General features: G+C 42.8%; 1 pseudogene; it reads right to left on the reverse strand.

The window, feature by feature from the left end:
* Positions 1 to 259: 259 nt before the first annotated feature.
* On the reverse strand, positions 260 to 1,024 carry LOC147339845 (ARL14 effector protein-like pseudogene; annotated as a pseudogene).
* Positions 1,025 to 18,860: the final 17,836 nt, after the last annotated feature.

The following is an 18,860-nucleotide window of genomic DNA, read 5'->3' on the forward strand; positions in this document are numbered from 1 at the left end:
AGGTACCAGCAAAGAGGAAAGGGATTTTTAATCTGAGAGCAGAGTAGCAATGGAGTTGCTGGATACCAGGGGAGGAATCTGAGTCATCACAGCAGGAAGGTTAAAGGACAGTGCATTACACAGGGTTCTATGGCTTCAGAGAACACTAGTCTAAACTATATTTTTAAAACTTTTTTCCCCCAGTCCTAAAATTCATACAGAAGAAAGAGGCTGGTTTAATTGCAAAGCAGAGAAAATTGATCAGCCTGGAGGGCTGGTCCTATTCGGAGAGGTCGAATGGCATCTTGCTGATGACCTCCCCATTCTCATTGACTATGGTGTCGTAGGCCCAGCGGCGTTTGCAGCGGCAAATGGGCCCGCACTTGGTGGAGTTACACTTGGGACACGGGTAGAAGCAACCCAGGCAGCCTTCATCAAGGCAGTCACAGGTGAAGGTGAGCCTGCCCTTTTTGTCATACTTGTTGCCTTCGCGTCTTACAGAAACAAACTCATTCTTCTTTGCCATTTGCCCTTTCTTTATCTGCTGCCTTATTTCAGGATTAAAGTTGGCTACCTGAGGCCCGGGATTTTGAAATGACAACCGTTTTAACTGTCGCTCCACCCGTTTCTTTTGCTTCAGTTCCTTCTCACTTGGTTTCTCAGGAGAACTTTGACGTGCAGGTCTCTCTCGCACGGAACTGCTCTTTTCTGCTTGTTCACTCATTTCTGCTCACCTGGGGACACAAACAAAGTCAGCAACCATTTGTGGGAGCTCAGTCAACCATGAGGACACTGGAGCTGGTAAAAGTCATTTCAGAATGGGCCTATTAAGTTTTTACTTCAAACCTGGCTTAAGTGGATAGGAGCAAGTTTATCAACACCAACAAATCGGGACAAAAGTGCTTTTATCAGATAGTATTTCCTCCTTTATTTAACCATCTCTTTTGTCTATCAAATGTTTAAATAACCATTCATGTTTGTCTAGACTGCTGCTAAGTCGCTTCAGTTGTGTCCGACTCTGTGCAACCCCATAGACGGCAGCCCACTAGGCTTCCCCGTCCCTGGGATTCTCCAGGCAAGAACACTGGGGTGGGTTGCCATTTCCTTCTCCAATGCATGAAAGTGAAAAGTGAAAGTGAAGTCGCTCAGTCATGTCCAACTCCTAACGACCCCATGGACTGCAGCTAACCAGGCTCCTCTGTCCATGGGATTTTCCAGGCAAGAGTACTGGAGTGGGGTGCCATTGCTTTCTCCCTTGTCTAGACTAGTACTTCTCAAACATTACTGTGCATATGAATCATGAAACATCTTGTTAAAAACTAGATTATGATTCAGTTAGGACTGGGGTGGGGCCAGAGTCTACCTTTCTAATGTATGCCCAGATTATACTGATATTGCTAATTCCAAGCCTATTTTGAGTCTCAAGGGCCTAGAGCTAAACCAGTAGTGATCAAGGGCAAAAATTGCTTGATCAGGGTCAAAAATTGCTTTGCTTTAATAGAAACCCAGTTATTCTTATCTGAGTGGCCCTAGGATAGAAAAACAACAGGTTTTTATGTAAAGAATCTCTTTCTCTCCACTATGTCCCCCCCACTGCCCCCACAGAAGGCAAACTCTTGACTTTTCCTCCAGCTAAATTGGTTTGAACAAAGAAAATACTGTTTGAACGACTTCAGATCAATAAACATATTCCTTGTTTCTAATGACTGTAGTAAGTAATGGAAATTGGATGGTCATTTTTAGCAATTGCCTTTTCTCTTTAAAATGTCAGCACATTAGCTGTGGTTTATTTATTTCGCTTGAAGTGACCTCCAATTCTTCTCAGGAAACACTCACAAGCTACTTTAAGGTAATTCATCATATTGAATTAGTGATTGGTTTTTAAAAGGCTTTCTAAAGTCAGTACATTCTCAAGGACTTTCAGTGTCGTTTTACCTCTCTCCATGTCTCACTGTCTCCGTGTGTATGTCTCTTCCCTCACCACTGCCCCCATCCCTCTCTTTCTCTCCTAATTGGCCCATGTCCTGCAGACTCCACAAAGCTTCCCAAACTACTGATAATTTAAAGCAGAGAGGCAGAGGACACCCATTTCTTTAAGGATTTCTGCCTAGCTTCAAGAAGCAAACTGGCCAGAAGGAAGAGAGACAGAGGATGGGACATCAGCTGTGAGAAGATCACCATACTAGAGAAAAATTCCTTTTGCTTCTCACTGGAGAGTTTCAGGCAATTTCAGAGGACTGGCCACACTCTGTTTGATCCATACTACTAATTTCACACAACAGGTTCCCTTTTAGGTCTTCCTTGTCACTTGAACGATGTAGTGTCTACAGAGAGGGAAAAGCAACTGATTCCCCTGAATCTGTCTCTTGAATTGGATTTATTTGCCAGGATCTTGTTGAGTAAATACCCAGGACAGAAATAATACAGTTTCATAGTTTCTAAGTTACTCCAATGTCTTGGCAGGTCTAGAACATTTAGTTTTTTCATTACTCTTATTCTTTGAGTTGTAATTTCATAGTTGACTATTTACCTTACTTTTTTTGGGGAAAAAAAGGGTAGCAGCTACCTTTCTGATACATTACCCTAAGCAGAGGCACCTCAGGCATCACACTGCCAGGGATCAGACACTAGCACTGTCTTCACCACTAACTATCTGACTTTAACTTAAGATGACTTCAGTTGCTTAACCTCAGTTTCCTCATCTGAAAATGGGGATACTAATAGTACCTTCTCTATGGGTATGCCCTCAGTTAGGTGCAGTGAGAACTTCAAAGATGATATAAGACCAGGTTTCTGCCGGCAAAGGTTGTCAATCTCCACTGGAGAGATCAAGTGTCTGCAGCTCACTGCAAGGACAGGGAAAGGTGCTCCAGTTCAGATTCAGAGAAGCCTATGGGGGGTGGGGGTGGGGGTGGGGTTCGTAATAATCAAATATCAATAGAGGCATCCCTATTTAGAACTCAGCTTTATATCTTTTTTCTGCACCGCCCCCCCCCCAGTTTAGTGAGGTGCTCAGTCACTCAGTTGTGTCCAACTCTTTGCAACCCCATGGACTATAGCCCTCCAGGCTCCTCATTCCATTTTCCAGGCAAGAATATTGGAGTGGGTTGCCATTCCCTTTTCCAGAACTAAGCTTTACATCTTAAAGAATTCCGGTTCATCCCCATAATGGTAAAAAAAAAAGAGTGTGTGTGTGTGTGCATGTGCAAATTTGCCACCATAATTCAGTCTAAAGCCACTATTTTTTTTTCATTCATTCAACAAATATTGATCTGGAGTCTATCATATATGCTAGGACTTGTGCCCTATTTATTGCAGTCACAATGCATACACAAGTCCAGAGTCCTTCAAGCAGTGGCCTTTACAAATATGAATAAATTGGGGTAAAAATCTTTCACTCTTCAGTTAAGCAAAATATCTGTGTAGGCCAATTTTAAGGCACAATATTTGTTTTAGAAACAGGCATCAAGACTGTGGTGGAGAAACTCAACGTTTAGTTATGAATAGCTGTGAACCAAACACAAAACTGATTCTCAATACCTTTGTAGTAAAAGCAGAGTTTGTTGCCTGTCTGAATGTTCCAATGTTGTTCCACTGATATTCCTTTTATTTTTAGAATATAAACAGTTATTAAAAGAAAACAGAATCAGGTTACAATGAGACCTTTTACTGCAGAAGCACTGTAATAGCCCAATGTGCTGGATACTGCAAGTAGAATCACCAGGCAGCTGAAGAGATGTGGCCATTTTATGTTCAGCTATAGCACACTCAACTTTTGACATGAGATATGTTTGTGAACCAGAATTGTTAGCTTAAACCCCAGGGCCTCTTAAACCCTTGACCTCTCTCAAAAATGTTGGGAGAATATGTTGAGGCAAACAGTTTAGGAAAATTCAAAATAGAAATAAATGCTCAGTGAGTGCATTTGAACCCTTGGCATTCCAATCCTGTTGGTCAGGAAAGATCTTGGTATTTTCACAGGGAAATATTTTTTCTGTTGAAATCACTTTGAAGGTAACATTATTTTCTTCTTGTCACTCAATTTATTTACTTGTCATAAAACAAAGTGAAAAAACTCTGAGCCCAACCACATAAATGTCTTAAATGCATGAGCTTTATCATTATCTTTCTTACCATAGTTCTGTTAGTCCTTAAATTTCATGGTGCTGAAAATATCCTTTTTGTGTTTCTTTTCTGGATTGTTCTCCCTCTGAGCAATGGTTACCAGAATCTTTTAGAATGACATGTATTTGCTAATTAGATTAAAGGCGAGCTAATGGAAGACTTTTTTCCCCCAACTATCTGGGTGATACTCTTAATCTGGAAAACAGATGTTTCAACATGTTTTTGCATCTTTGTGTTCACAATTACAGTAAGGTTTCAGAATATTCCAAATGATTCCAATTCGCTTTCCACATAGTTGGAAGCAGGAAGCCATTAAGATGAACCCCTTAAACTTGCATGTAATAATAGGAGGTGAAAGAAGGTAGAAAAAGGAGGGAGGAGTCCATTAGACTTGTTCTTGGTTGATGTTTTTTATACTTCCCTCAGCTCTCAAAACTGTCTTTTTGTTTAATTCACTTATTGAAGCAGTTGATGCTTTTTATTATCCCATGCACAAAGATTAAAAATATTAAAATATACTTACTAAGTGGAAGATGAAAGATAATCCTTATTTAGGTGGTTACACTACTTTCACCGCAGACAGTCCTTTTACCTAAAACACCATAAAAAGACAGTTTATCATCTATTCATTAGGGGGAAAATGTGTTAAATGGAACATACGAATAAAATCTCCTGTCCTTCCCAATAATTGTGTCTTTTTAAAAATTTTTTATTATTATTTTAAATTTTATTTGGCTGCATTGGGTCTTAGTTGCAACATGTGGGATCTAATTCCCTGACCGGGGAGCGAACCTGGGCCCCCTGCATTGGAAGTGCAGAGTCTTAGCCACTGGACCACCACGGAAGTCCCAATAATTGTGTCTCTTAACTTTCATCTAAAAATGTTTATACAAGTTTTGTAGGCCATTGGTATTTGAGAAAATGGAAGGAAAATGGTTATTACTGAAATAGTCTTAATGAAAAATAGTTTCAAATGTTCAAATTATGTTAAAAAAAAAAAAAGCAAAGGGGGCAAAAGAAATCTTATTACAGTAGTACCCTGGCTGAAAGTTTCAACAAATTTAGTCTTAAAAAAACCTTCAGTAATAGTAATAAAGAAAGAGATCCTTTTTGTTTAACAGTGAGAATGATTAATTTGCCATTAGAAACACTTCACATTTTCCATAACTGATACTGGGAATCAAAGATGTATGGGAACTTTGTCTATATTTGAGGTTATACAAAAGCCTTGATGTATACAGAAATGGAAATTCTTGGGTCCTGCACCCAGAAATTCCAATTCATTAAGTCTGGGGGGTTGCCTGTGACTCTGTATTTTTAACAAACAGCCCTGGTGATTCTGATGTTGGTTTTCCAGGGACCACACCTGGAGAAGGCTGGTTGTGTAACCCTTCTAAGACTGTAACAGAGCCCAGCTCTGCTTGCCATCGTTTGCTCGCACAGCTGTTGCTAAATATCCTTCAACAAAGATCTTTAGGGAGATGACTTTCATACAGTTTGATATCTTGAGATACATTCTGAGTGATCCTCAGTTATGACAGTTAAACACCTTTGATTAATTCACTATATTCCTCCTGAAATTAGTGAATATACGAGGGTGTATCTGGTAACTGTCTACAACCACACTACATATTTGGCCAGAACCCTCTGGTTAAATAGAGGTGGGGCTGCCTATTCACCTAGATTTGAAATACAAATGAAATATTAGAATTCAAATGAAGGACTCTTAGCCTACCACCATTATATACTGGGGTCTTCCCTGGTGGCTCAGAGGTTAAAGCATCTGCCTGCAATGCGGGAGACCCGGGTTCGATCCCTGGGCCGGGAAGATCTCCTGCAGAAGGAAATGGCAACCCACTCTAGTACTCTTGCCTGGAGAATCCAATGGATGGAGGAGCCTGGTAGGCTACAGTTCACGGGGTCGCAAAGAGTCAGACGCGACTGAACCACTTCAGTGGTTTATTATATAGTGGAGAAGAGATGATGTCATTTGGAGCAAATCATAAGAGACAGTGCCCATACATTAAAAAGATGTTGAAAGGGTAAAGAGAATGGGTTGAATTTAGACAAAGATCTGGTTATTTTGACAACTGGTATATAGTATAGTCTGTTTTGCTGAATTTCACCAGCTCTTGCTTCTGTTTGTCTTCCTAAATAAAATTAGATGTGTTCCTGCAAGCAGAATGTAAGAAGGCTTCTGGTGAATTCTAGACTGTCTCTGAGAAGTGTGTCCCTCATCACAAATACCAGGAATGGGGGAGGATCCAGAAAGCTGCCACACCCACAGAACTGCGTTTCTGTGCCTGCAATGAGTGCTGGAGCAGTTCTACAAAGGAGGCCAGACAAGCGCTTACAAATGAGGCACAAGGTAGAGTTCCTACGGGATCCAACTATTTATTTCTTCCCTCCTTACCCACCCTTCTTGTCTCCTCTGTTGACACTCTGCAGAAGGGAAGTGTGGAAGAATGTATTATTTGTTCATAATTTTTCTTTCTATTCTCTGTATTGTGCCATAGTTTCATGAGGTAGATTATACTTCTCCATCCCATTGACCTTGAAATTCGCCATATGACTTGCTCGGGCTAAGGGAAAATGGGCACAAGTGATCATTAATGAGTTCTGCGGTGTGATATTAAAGGGCATTACAAATTTCTGCCAAGTTCTTCGTGTATTTCTGTCATCTGCCATGAGAAGTGCATACCCCAGAAAGCTGCTGACTGCAAAATGAGACACATATGAACAGATCTCAATCTGATTCACAGCCTTAAGCGGAGCTGCCATAAGTGACCCACAGACACATGAGTAAGAACATCAATGGTATCTTAGTCAACCACTAAGATTTAGGGGTGGGGTGTTTGCTATTCAGCAGCATCATAGCCTTAGCCAAATAACACATGAGGGTAACTGCCATTTACTTGGGACTCACTCCTTGCCAAGTACCACTAACATTAGCTCCTTTAATCTATAAAATTTCCTTCTGAGATCTGCTAATGCTTCCATCTTTCATGAAACATCTGCTCAGAGAAGGCAAGGACTCATAGCTAACAAGTGGCTGAGCCAGAAACTCAAATTCACATGTACCCACATTCAAATATTGCATTGGCCAAAAAGTTCATTTGGGTTTCCTGTGACATTTCATGGAAAAACCTGAATGAACTTTTTGGCCGACCCAATACAATGATTGTTCCATGGCTTTTTCCTATTTTTCCTGCAGTTGAAACCACAGGTGATAGCAATGACCACCACATAAAGCACAATTTCACTCTTTTATGAAGGGCACTTTCCCGGGTCTTTTTTCAATCCAATTCCTAATTGGGATACTTAAGTTCTGTTTAGTTCTGCTCTGGATTGAATCATAGCCCATGAGATTTGAAATGGTAAGTCTTCAGTTCGGAAAGTATTGTGCTTTAGAAACCACAGGAAGGCTTAAAATAGATTGGAATATTCTGAGGTTATAGGTAGGAGAGAAAATGTACCAGATAAAAGCCAGTTGAGCCAGTGTTTTGAGCTTTTCTTGACTAAACCAGACAGACTCCACAGAAATTACTCAGGATCCTCCCTGTGACCCCACTGCAAGAGACAACCATTCAGAAAGCACCGCCAGGATTGTTGCAGTGACACTGAGAAGGAAATATTTCCCATCTCTGGCTGCCCATTAGAATCACTTGGAGACCTTGAGGGAAAAAAAAAAATCTGGGCCGTGCTGACAAACAAACTCAATCGACATTTCTGGGTGAGAAGCTGAGCATGTTTTTTTTTTTTTTTTGGGGGGGGGATGTGAATTTTTTAAAGTTCCCCAGGTAATTCTATTTTCTTTGACTACACTGAGTAGTGTGCAGGATACTAGTTCCCAGATCAGGGAACAAACCCTGGTCACTCCTCCACACCCATCTACAGTGGAAGCTTAGAGTCCCAACCATTGGACCACCAGGGAAGTCCCCCAGGTGACTCTAACAGGCAGCCAGAGTTGCGACCCACTAAGCTACACTAGTGGCTCAGATGGTAAAGAATCTGCCTGTGATGCCAGAGACCTGGGTTCAATCCCTGGGCTGAGAAGATCCCCTGGAGCAGAGTGTGGTAACCCACTGCAGTGTTCTTGCCTGGAGAATTCCATGGACAGAGGAGCGTGGAGGGCTACAGTCCCTGGGGTCGCAAAGAGTTGGACACAACTGAGTGGCCAAACACAGTGCAAGCTGTAATAGAAGACGGGCTTCCCTGGTGGCTCAGTGGTAAAGAATCCACCTGCTAATGCAGGACATGTGGGTTCCATCCCTGGGTGGGGAAGATCCCCTGGAGGAGGGCATGGCAACCCACTCCACTTTTCTTGCCTGGAGAATCCCATGGACAGAGGAGCCTGGTGGGCTACAGTCCATGGGCTTGCAAAGAGACACGACGGAGCGACTCAACAACAACAACAACAAAAGCTAGAAGATGGACACAAAAAATGTATTTGCTGATTTGCTGATATTTAACATTAAAAGCCAATTCTAGCCAATGACTCACTCATGGAGACTGGAGTGTCAGCTTTGCATGTCTTTGAACTTCCTACCTACTCTCCTATCATCATTTACCTTTACTCTCCTTTACCATTTCTCTTTCCTCTGTGGAATATTTACTGAATCTATAGTTATTTACTGAAATACACACCTATGTTAATTCCTAAAGTGGAGTTTGCCAAGGGCTAGACTGTAAACATTTATAGAGTTTGTAAAGAATTCACTAAAACTGTTATCTGTTAACTTAAAGAGGAGAGATGTCAGTGGCTTCATTGGCCAAATAAATAAAGCCCAGACTGTCATTTATAGTGATTGTATACATGGTTCATACTCTCCTATGAATATTTTGGAGCACTGACATTCTAGTTTAATTTGCACATACAAGTTCCCAAGGATTAGCTGTGACTGGCATAGCCCGAGATTCAGACATGCATGCTATCTTGCTCCTGCATACAGAGACCCCTTGTGGCACTTATCTGACTGCCTCCCTGGGTATGTTGGAAACTTTCTATTTCTTTTACAGTAAGATACACAACTCTCTTACTGCACTGGTGGCAACTGATTTTTTTCGATGCATTTGAATGAAAATAATATCTAAGACTTATGGAGTATTGTCTATGTGCCAGGCACTATCCTTAGTGTTCTACATGCATTAACTCATTTAATCCTTAACTCTACGAGGTAGATGATCTAGTTATTGTCCTCATTTTACAGAAGAAAAAAACTGAGGCACAGAAAAATTAAGTAAGGTGTCTAAGGTCACACACTTATTAAAGGATAAAGCTGGAATTTGAACCCAGAAAGTCTAGTTCCAGAATCTGGATTTTGAGCCACTAGAAATACCACATCCCTTAGTAGGTAGGGGACTGATCTGAGAACATTTTAGGAGAGGCTGTAGAGCAACCAGTAGTCTCGTCACTGCTAGTGGAAGTGCAAACTGGTACAACCACAAAGAAACTGTTTGCTAACAGTTGATACCTACTAAAGCTGAACACCTGCTTACCCTATGACCCAGTAATTCCTGGGTACATATCCCAAAGCAGAGCATACGTGTGTTGATGAAAGGACATGAATTTGGGTGTTTGCAACAGCACTGAACTGGAAACTACCCAAAGGTCCATCAACAGGAAAGTGGATAAACACATTCTAGTGTATTTATACCGCTGTGCAGCAATGAGAAGAAACAATGTATCACTACACAGAGTAATAAGGAAGGCTCTCACAAACAGAATGCTGACTGAGAGAAGTCAGGAAAAAAGAGCAGAGGCTATATGTCTCTATTTATATAGAGTACAGAGGCAGGCAAAAAGAATCTCTGCTATTAGGGGTCAGGCTATTGGTTACCCCAAGGGGGTGAAGGTGTGTCTGGAATGAATATTTGCGGGAGGGGGCTTCCGGGGTTGTGGGTAAAGATTTATTTACTTATTTGGGCTATGTGGCTTGTGGGATCTAGTTCCCAGATCAGGGATTGAAACCATGCCCCCTGCAGTAGAAACACGGAGTCCTAATCACTGGACTGCTAGGGAAATCCCAAGTCCTCTTTATTGATCTGGTTATTGGCCACAGCATGTTTAAAGTTCTGAAAGTTCAGGGAGCTTTACATTTAGGTTACATGCACTCTTCTGTATGTACACTATCTATCAATAAAAACTTTGCAAGGGTACTACCTGTAATCAAATATTACCTAGAGATAGATTTCATTAAATATTTTCAAATAAACAATGTATATTTAAGGAAAGAAGTCATTCCAGGCAATCAAAGACTAAGTTTCTGCTATCTCTAGTTCTTCCCCCACTTTCCTGCTTTTTATCACAAATGCCAACCTGATGATTTAATAATAACAAGAGAAAATGTTCAACTGGGTCAGGTATATGGAACGGGTTCAGTGTGTTTGCCTCCAGACAGGAGTTCAAAGGCAGGGTAACTAATGAGAGTTGTATGAAGGTACTGAAACCATACTCACAGAAAACTAGTCAATCTAATCACACTAGGACCACAGCCTTTTCTAACTCAATGAAACTAAGCCATGCCCGTGGTGCAACCCAAGATGGGCAGGTCATGGTGGAGAGATCCGACAGAATGTGGTCCACTGGAGAAGGGAATGGAAAACCACTTCAGTATTCTTGCCTTGAGAACCCCATGAACAGTATGAAAAGGCAAAATGATAGGATACTGAAAGAGAAACTCCCCAGGTCAGTAGGAGCCCAATTTGCTACTGGAGATTAGTGGAGAAATAACTCCAGAAAGAATGAAGGGATGGAGCCAAAGCAAAAAGAATACCCATTTGTGGATGTGACTGGTGATAGAAGCAAGGTCCAATGCTGTAAAGAGCAATATTGCATAGGAACCTGGAATGTCAGGTCCATGAATCAAGGCAAATTGAAAGTGGTCAAACAAGAGATGGTAAGAGTGAATGTCGACATTCTAGGAATCAGCGAACTGAAATGGACTGGAATGGCTGAATTTAACTCAGATGACCATTGTATCTACTACTGCAGACAGGAATCCCTCAGAAGAAATGGAATAGCCATCATGGTCAACAAAAGAGTCTGAAATGCAGTACTTCGATGCAATCTCAAAAACGACAGAATGATCTCTGTTCGTTTCCAAGGCAAACCATTCAATATCACAGTAATCCAAGTCTATGCCCCAAACAGTAATGCTGAAGAAGCTGAAGTTGAACAGTTCTATGAAGACCTACAAGACCTTTTAGAACTAACACACAGAAAAGATGTCCTTTTCATTATAGGGGACTGGAATGCAAAAGTAGGAAGTCAAGAAACACCTGAAGTAACAGGCAAATTTGGCCTTGGAATACAGAATGAAGCAGGGCAAAGACTAATAGAGTTTTGCCAAGAAAATGCACTGGTCATAACAAACACCCTCTTCCAACAACACACGAAAAGACTCTACATATGGACATCACCAGATGGTCAACACTGAAATCAGATTGATTATATTCTTTGCAGCCAAAGATGGAGAAGCTCTATACAGTCAACAAAAACAAGACCAGGAGCTGACTGTGGCTCAGACCATGAACTCCTTATTGCCAAATTCAGACTGAAATTGAAGAAAGTATGGAAAACCACTAGACCATTCAGGTATGACCTAAATCAAATCCCTTATGATTATACAGTGGAAGTGAGAAATAGATTTAAGGGCCTCGATCTGATAGAATGCCTGATGAACTATGGACTGAGGTTTGTGACATTGTACAGGAGACAGGGATCAAGACCATCCCCATGGAAAAGAAATGCAAAAGAGCAAAGTGGCTGTCTGGGGAGGCCTTACAAATAGCTGTGAAAAGAAGAGAAGTGAAAAGCAAAGGAGAAAAGGAAAGATATAAACACCTGAATGCAGAGTTCCAAAGAATAGCAAGAAGAGGTAAGAAAGCCTTCTTCAGCGATCAATGCAAAGAAATAGAGGAAAACAACAGAATGGGAAAGACTAGAGATCTCTTCAAGAAAATCAGAGATACCAAAGGAACATTTCATGCAAAGATGGGCTCGATAAAGGACAGAAATGGTATGGACCTAACAGAAGCAGAAAATATTAAGAAGAGGTGGCAAGAATACACAGAAGAACTATACAAAAAAGATCTTCATGACCCAGATAATCACGATGGAGTGATCACTGACCTAGAGCCAGACATCCTGGAATGTGAATTCAAGTGGGCCTTGGGAAGCATCACTACGAACAAAGCTAGTGGAGGTGATGGAATTCCAGTTGAGCTATTTCAAATCCTGAAAGATGATGCTGTGAAAGTGCTGCACTCAATATGCCAGCAAATTTGGAAAACTCAGCAGTGGCCACAGGACTGGAAAAGGTCAGTTTTCATTCTAATCCCAAAGAAAGGCAATGCCAAAGAATGCTCAAACTACCACACAATTGCACTCATCTCACACGCTAGTAAAGTAATGCTCAAAATTCTCCAATCCAGGCTTCAGCAATACGTGAACCGTGAACTTCCTGATGTTCAAGCTGGTTTTAGAAAAGGCAGAGGAACCAGAGATCAAATTGCCAACATCCGCTGGATCATCGAAAAAGCAAGAGAGTTTCAGAAAAACATCTATTTCTGCTTTATTGACTATGCCAAAGCCTTTGACTGTGTGGATCACAAGAAACTGTGGAAAATTCTCAAAGAGATAGGAATACCAGACCACCTGACCTGCCTCTTGAGAAATTTGTATGCAGGTCAGGAAGCAACAGTTAGAACTGGACATGGAACAACAGACTGGTTCCAAATAGGAAAAGGAGTTAGTCAAGGCCGTTTATTTTGTCGCCCTGTTTGTTTAACTTACATGCAGAGTACATCATGAGAAACACTGGACTGGAAGAAACACAAGCCGGAATTAAGATTGCCAGGAGAAATATCAATAACCTCAGATATGCAGATGACACCACCCTTATGGCAGAAAGTGAAGAAGAACTAAAAAGCCTCTTGATGAAAGTGAAAGTGGAGAGTGAAAAAGTTGGCTTAAAGCTCAACATTCAGAAAATGAACATCATGGCATCCGGTCCCATCACTTCATGGGAAATACATGGGAAAACAGTGGAAACAGTGTCAGACTTTATTTTTCTGGGCTCCAAAATCACTGCAGATGGTGACTGCAGCCATGAAATTAAAAGACGCTTACTCCTTGGAAGGAAAGTTATGACCAACCTAGATAGCATTTCAAAGGCAGAGACATTACTTTGCCAACAAAGGTCCGTCTAGTCAAGGCTATGGTTTTTCCTGTGGTCATGTATGGATGTGAGAGTTGGACTGTGAAGAAGGCTGAGAGCTGAAGAACTGATGCTTTTGAACTGTGGTGTTGGAGAAGACTCTTGGGAGTCCCTTGGACTGCAAGGAGACCCAACCAGTCCATTCTGAAGGAGATAAGCCCTGGGATTTCTTTGGAAGGAATGATGCTAAAGCTGAAACTCCAGTACTTTGGCAACCTCATGCGAAGAGTTAACTCATTGGAAAGGACTCTGATGCTGGGAGGGATTGTGGGCAGGAGGAGAAGGGGACGACAGAGGATGAGATGGCTGGATGGCATCACTGACTCAATGGACGTGAGTCTGGGTGAACTCCAGGAGTTGGTGATGGACAGGGAAGCCTGGTGTGCTGCGATTCATGGGGTCGCAAAGAGTCGGACACGACTGAGTGAATGATCTGATCTGATCTCTGATGGTTGGTAGGCGGTATCAAAACAAAGGGTCCCTGGCTCACTCCCTTTGCATCTCCTGGAGCACTCACGAGGGTGTGGAAATAGCTTTCTTTTGTAGAAATCTTTAAGAATGAAGAAACTGAGGTTTCGGGTAAGAAGTGACTGACTCCACATGACACTCTGCCTAAGGGCAATCCCCTCTGAGGAGAGAGTCACTGGAAGCAGGTGGACCAGCTCACAGTAGGAATTCTCACTACTCCTGCTCACCTGTGTAAGCAACTCATCAGCCACCCCTTTATATTTGAGGGGTAGAGCCCAAGCCACCATGGCCTGTTTATCCCACTTCTGCCTTGGAGAGAAAGACTTCATTAACTGTCACAAAGGCAATGCTTTACCAGTGAAAGCACTACCTTCTGTTTGCCTAAAAATTATGCCTACAAAATCTTTTATCACTATAGATGCTGTCAGCCGGTTCTTTCTGATAAGTTCTACAGAGAAGAACTTTTGATTCTAGCTCAAAATTATAATCAAAACAGCCATAAAATTCACCTCTATTATCAGGCAAGACATGAACCTGGCCATCTTACCAGGTTTTCTTTTTCTTCCTCTGTGCACTGCACAGAATTATGGATAATTAAATATAACATAACTTTGGCAAATACTTTTCTTAGATTTCTGCTGATTATTCTCAGGGGGAAAGTCATATATAAAGAAACTAGGTTGACTTAATTACTAAGTTTAGTCATCAATCATTTAGTGAATTTGCTCCAGGTCTTATTTCCAGTTGCATTTTAAATTTCAATCTATTTTCAGGATCAGATTTATTCCCCTGTCCCTCTCCTCATCACCTCTCCCACCACAGAAGCCATGCTGGATTTACCCTTAGTTTTCCTTAGTCCCACTAAGCCCTTGTGGGAAAGAAAGACTTCCGGTGAGAAGTGATGAGGGACGGAGGGAGGAGGAGAAGTGTCCAACTCTTTGCGACCCCATGGATTTTAGCCCGCCAAGCTCCTCTGCCTATGGAATTTACCAGGCAAAAATACTGGAGTGGGTTACCATTTCCTTCTCCAGGAGATCTTTCCAAGCCAGGGATCGAACCTGTGTCTCTTGCATCTCCTGCATTGGCAGGCAGATTCTTTACCACTGAGCCATAAGGGAAGCCTGTCCTGGCCTTACCTGAGTTGATTTAAGGTCCCTTTCATCTGGCAGGCAAAAGAGGAAAGATCTCTGGATAGAGGGGTGACGGAAGACAAATTCTTAACCTGGTGTCTGCCCTGTGCCTGATCTGATGAGAATTCTGGGGCCCCCTAGAGGGAGGGGTCAGTGCCTAATGGCTGAAGGTGCTGTGTTCATCAGAGGTTCTGACATGTTGGGCCCAAGAAGGGGTTAGGTGATTATTTTGCAGAGGAGATAAAACATGAAAAGAAAATTTCTCAAGATAAAGTAAAAAAGGGCGAGAAGGGTTATGCTCCCCAGACCTACCCTTCCTGAGACCATCACATAGCACTGGAGCTATAGGACCTTAAAGTGAGCGCTGGAGAATGGCAAGTCATAGAAGAGAAAGAGAAATAGGTGCCTACCTGGCAACCACGAAGTACCAATAGGTACGTGAAAACAAACACAGCTCAGAAGAACATGGACAAGCGTTTTCCTAACTACCTGTAAGATACTTGCCCTGTGAAGTACCAGGGGCATCAAGGAATTTCTAGTGGCAGTTGGAAGAGCAAGCCACTCAAAATGGTTATGTTCTTGCTCTCTGTCTCTCCCCTGACTAGTGCCTACTCCACCTACACCCTATGCGCAGTACAAACCATCCCACCTCTCCCACCTCCTTGCCCCACGGCCCAGCTTACTATAGCTTACCAAACGGCTGATGAGGAGTCGGCCCCTCCACTGCTTTCCGCGATCAGCCATTTCTGCCCATTGGTAGACTTGGGTGCCATGAGTATGGGTTCTTATGTGCACATGCATGCGTAGTGCGTGCGCGCATGTGTGCGTGAGTGATGTGCACATGTGTGCTTGCGTGGGCGTCCGCGTGCATGTGCAGGTGCCCGAGCGCGTGCATGGGTGCGTGTCTACGTATGTGCTTGCGTGCATGCGTGCGTGCGTGTGTGCATGCGTGTGTGCGTGCCTGCGTGCGTGAGTGCATAGCTGCGTGGTTGGCCGCATGCATGCGTAAGCGGGTGCCTGAGTCCGTGCGTGCATGGGTGCCTGTGTGCGTGGGTGCCTGCGTTACTGCATGCGTGCATGTTAAGCCATGTCCCAGTCTTTGGCTGTAGCCTGCCAGGCATTCTCCAGACGAGCGTAGCCGTTTCCTTCTCCAGGGCGTCTGCCTGGCAGGGATCACCTGAGGTCAATTCCCATACAATTGGTAATCCTGGTTTCCCCCAGCCACCAGCAGTGAAACCTGCCAACGTGTCCATCCTGCCTGCTTGCTCCTGCATTGCACACGATGGGATGTTGTTCCAGGACCTTGCTTGAGACAGGCAGGGTGCTCCATCGGGTAAACCATGATGTCTTCGTCTCTGTCGCTGACTTAGGGCCCTTTCTTTCGTCGTGAAACTGGGCAAGTGAGGCCTTGCTTGCCTGTGGGATGCAGCAGAACAGTAGTCTTGGGCTAGGAATCCCTAATTTGGGCATAAATGTGTGTGTTTTTTAAATTTTATTTAGTTTTTGGTTGTGCTGGATTTTTGTTGCTGCTCAGGGGCTTTCTCTAGTTGAGGAGAGCTGGGGCTTCTCACTGCAGTGGCTCCTCTTGCGGAGCACTGGCTCTAGGGCACGTGGGCTGAGTAGTTGTGGTGCACCGGCTTAGTTGCTCCAGGGCATACGGACCGGCAGGGACTGAACCAGTGTACCGGCACTGGCAGATTGATTCTTTTCCACTAGGTCACGCGGGAAGTCCAGTTTGGGCATAAAAATGTGACATCATTCATTCCCAAACTGCCAAGATCTGGGAATATTTTAATTATTGCACAGTAGGGTGTGTTGCCCAATCTCCTTGCAGAAGATTATACAGATGGTGTTTTGTCAAACTACTTCCATTATATAAAGGTGCTCTGTGGAAAGAATAGTCAATAATCAAAACAGTTTGAGAATACTGGATTAAATAACATTAAGTAGGTGTCTTTACTGAAAACCTCATGTCATTAATGTGCTAATGGGGCAGTGAATCCTTGTGTCAATCAGGATATGCTAGGTTATGCTGCAACAAAAATTGACTCTAAAATTTCAGTGGCGTATATCAACAAAGGTTTATTTCACTAGTCCTGCCACACATCATCTTCTCTTTGGGACCTAGGCTGAAGCAACAGACTATTTGGCATTTGTTAGTATTCAAGAGAAATTTACCTTTATTTTTACACAGAATAAAGTGCGCAAGTCTTATGATTTTCTATGTAGAAGTTCAGGGAAGTTAATGCCCGCGGGACAAACTCTGATCAGTGTAGAGACAGGAGACAGCAGAGAGTCAGCAGCTAAGTTTCCTATGCGTTCCCTCTGTGATGGGCTGTAATGGGGCACAGTTCTTTCTTTTTATCTTGGTACCAGGTGCACACACCTGAGAAAATCAGCGGTTTCTCTCATAAAGTTTGATGGAAAGTTTGTTGGGAAGCAGTGACCAGTATCATAGGACATCATCTTGTATTTGAATATTGATTCATTTATTTGGCTGCTCGGAGTCTTTGTTGTGGCTCATGGGATCTTTAGTTGTGGCGTGTGAACTCTTCTTTGCGGCATGTAGGATCTAGTTCCCAGACCAGGGACTGAACCCAGGCCCCCTGCTTTGGGAGTGTGGAGTCTTAGCCACTGGACCACCAGGGAAGCCCCTCACCTTGTATTTGAATCTCCCTCTTTTCTCCTCACTTTAGCTGCCATGGATTATACCTCCCATGAAAGCTTTAGCATTTAAACCTTTCTTCAGGCTCTGTTTTCCAGGGAACCCAGGATAACACAGTGTGGGAAAATACCAGGGCTTTCTGGTCTCATAGACCAGTGGAATTGTGCTATGTTAGGCCTCCTTGGTATTTCTCCATCTCACAAAGTACACACTCAGCTTTGCACATGCTGTTTCTCTGTATGGAACATTCTTCTTTCAGACATATGCATGGTTTATTCCCTCACCTCCTTCAGGCGTTGCCCAAATATTGCCTACTTACTGAGACCATCCCTTCTCTCCTATTTAAATTTGCACACATATACTGCACTGTATTCCTTCACCCCCAATTTATTTTATTTATTGTTATCTCTAGAATAATAGCTGCATATTATAGCTCATCATTCTTGGTAAGCTCCATGAGAGGAAAAACATTCAGTAAGTATTTGTGTGGCAGCTGGATGGATGGATGGGTGATGGATGAATGGATGAATAGAGTGATGGATGAATAGATGAACAGATGGAGCAGTAGGTGATAAGGAGCTGTTCTTTTTCATGTTTCAGGATCTCTGTAAACATGGTATAAATAAACTCCAAATGAACTTCAGTTTCAGGATTCATGGGAAGTTCAGAAAAGAACTGTTGAATCAAACTGTGCTGAATGTTTTCTTCAGTTACTCCCGTCAATGGTTGAGCTCATCAATTTTGGAAGACATCCTAGTATGCCTTCCAAATAGTCTCATTAAGCTGTTTGAAACTATTGATGTCAGAATATAGCACTCTTATCCCTTCCTTTTTCATCGTTAATTAATGGGTTAAAAGTCCACTATAGCAGTGTTAATGGAGAAGGCAATGGCACCCCACTCCAGTACTCTTGCCTGGAAAATCCCATGGATGGAGGAGCCTGGTAGGCTGCAGTCCATGGGATTGCAAAGAGTCAGACATGACTGAGCGACTTCACTTTCGCTTTCATGCACTGGAGAAGGAAATGGCAACCCACTCCAGTGTTCTTGCCTGGAGAATCCCATGGACGGAGAAGCCTGGTAGGCTGCAGTCCATGGGGTCGCACAGAGTTTGACATGACTGAAGCAACTTAGCAGCATAGCAGTGTTAAAATCTAGCCCAGGAAGAAGGTGGTCCTGGACTGTTGGCTAGCTGCATCTCATTCCATCTGATGCTGCTGAGGCCTGGCCATCAGTGTGCATTTGAGGGAGACAACAAAAACCCACCGATCAG

Source organism: Bos grunniens, chromosome X (assembly GCF_055505025.1).
Source record: "Bos grunniens cultivar Pamir isolate PY7600 chromosome X, Bosgru_T2T1.0, whole genome shotgun sequence".
Lineage (NCBI taxonomy): Eukaryota > Metazoa > Chordata > Mammalia > Artiodactyla > Bovidae > Bos > Bos grunniens.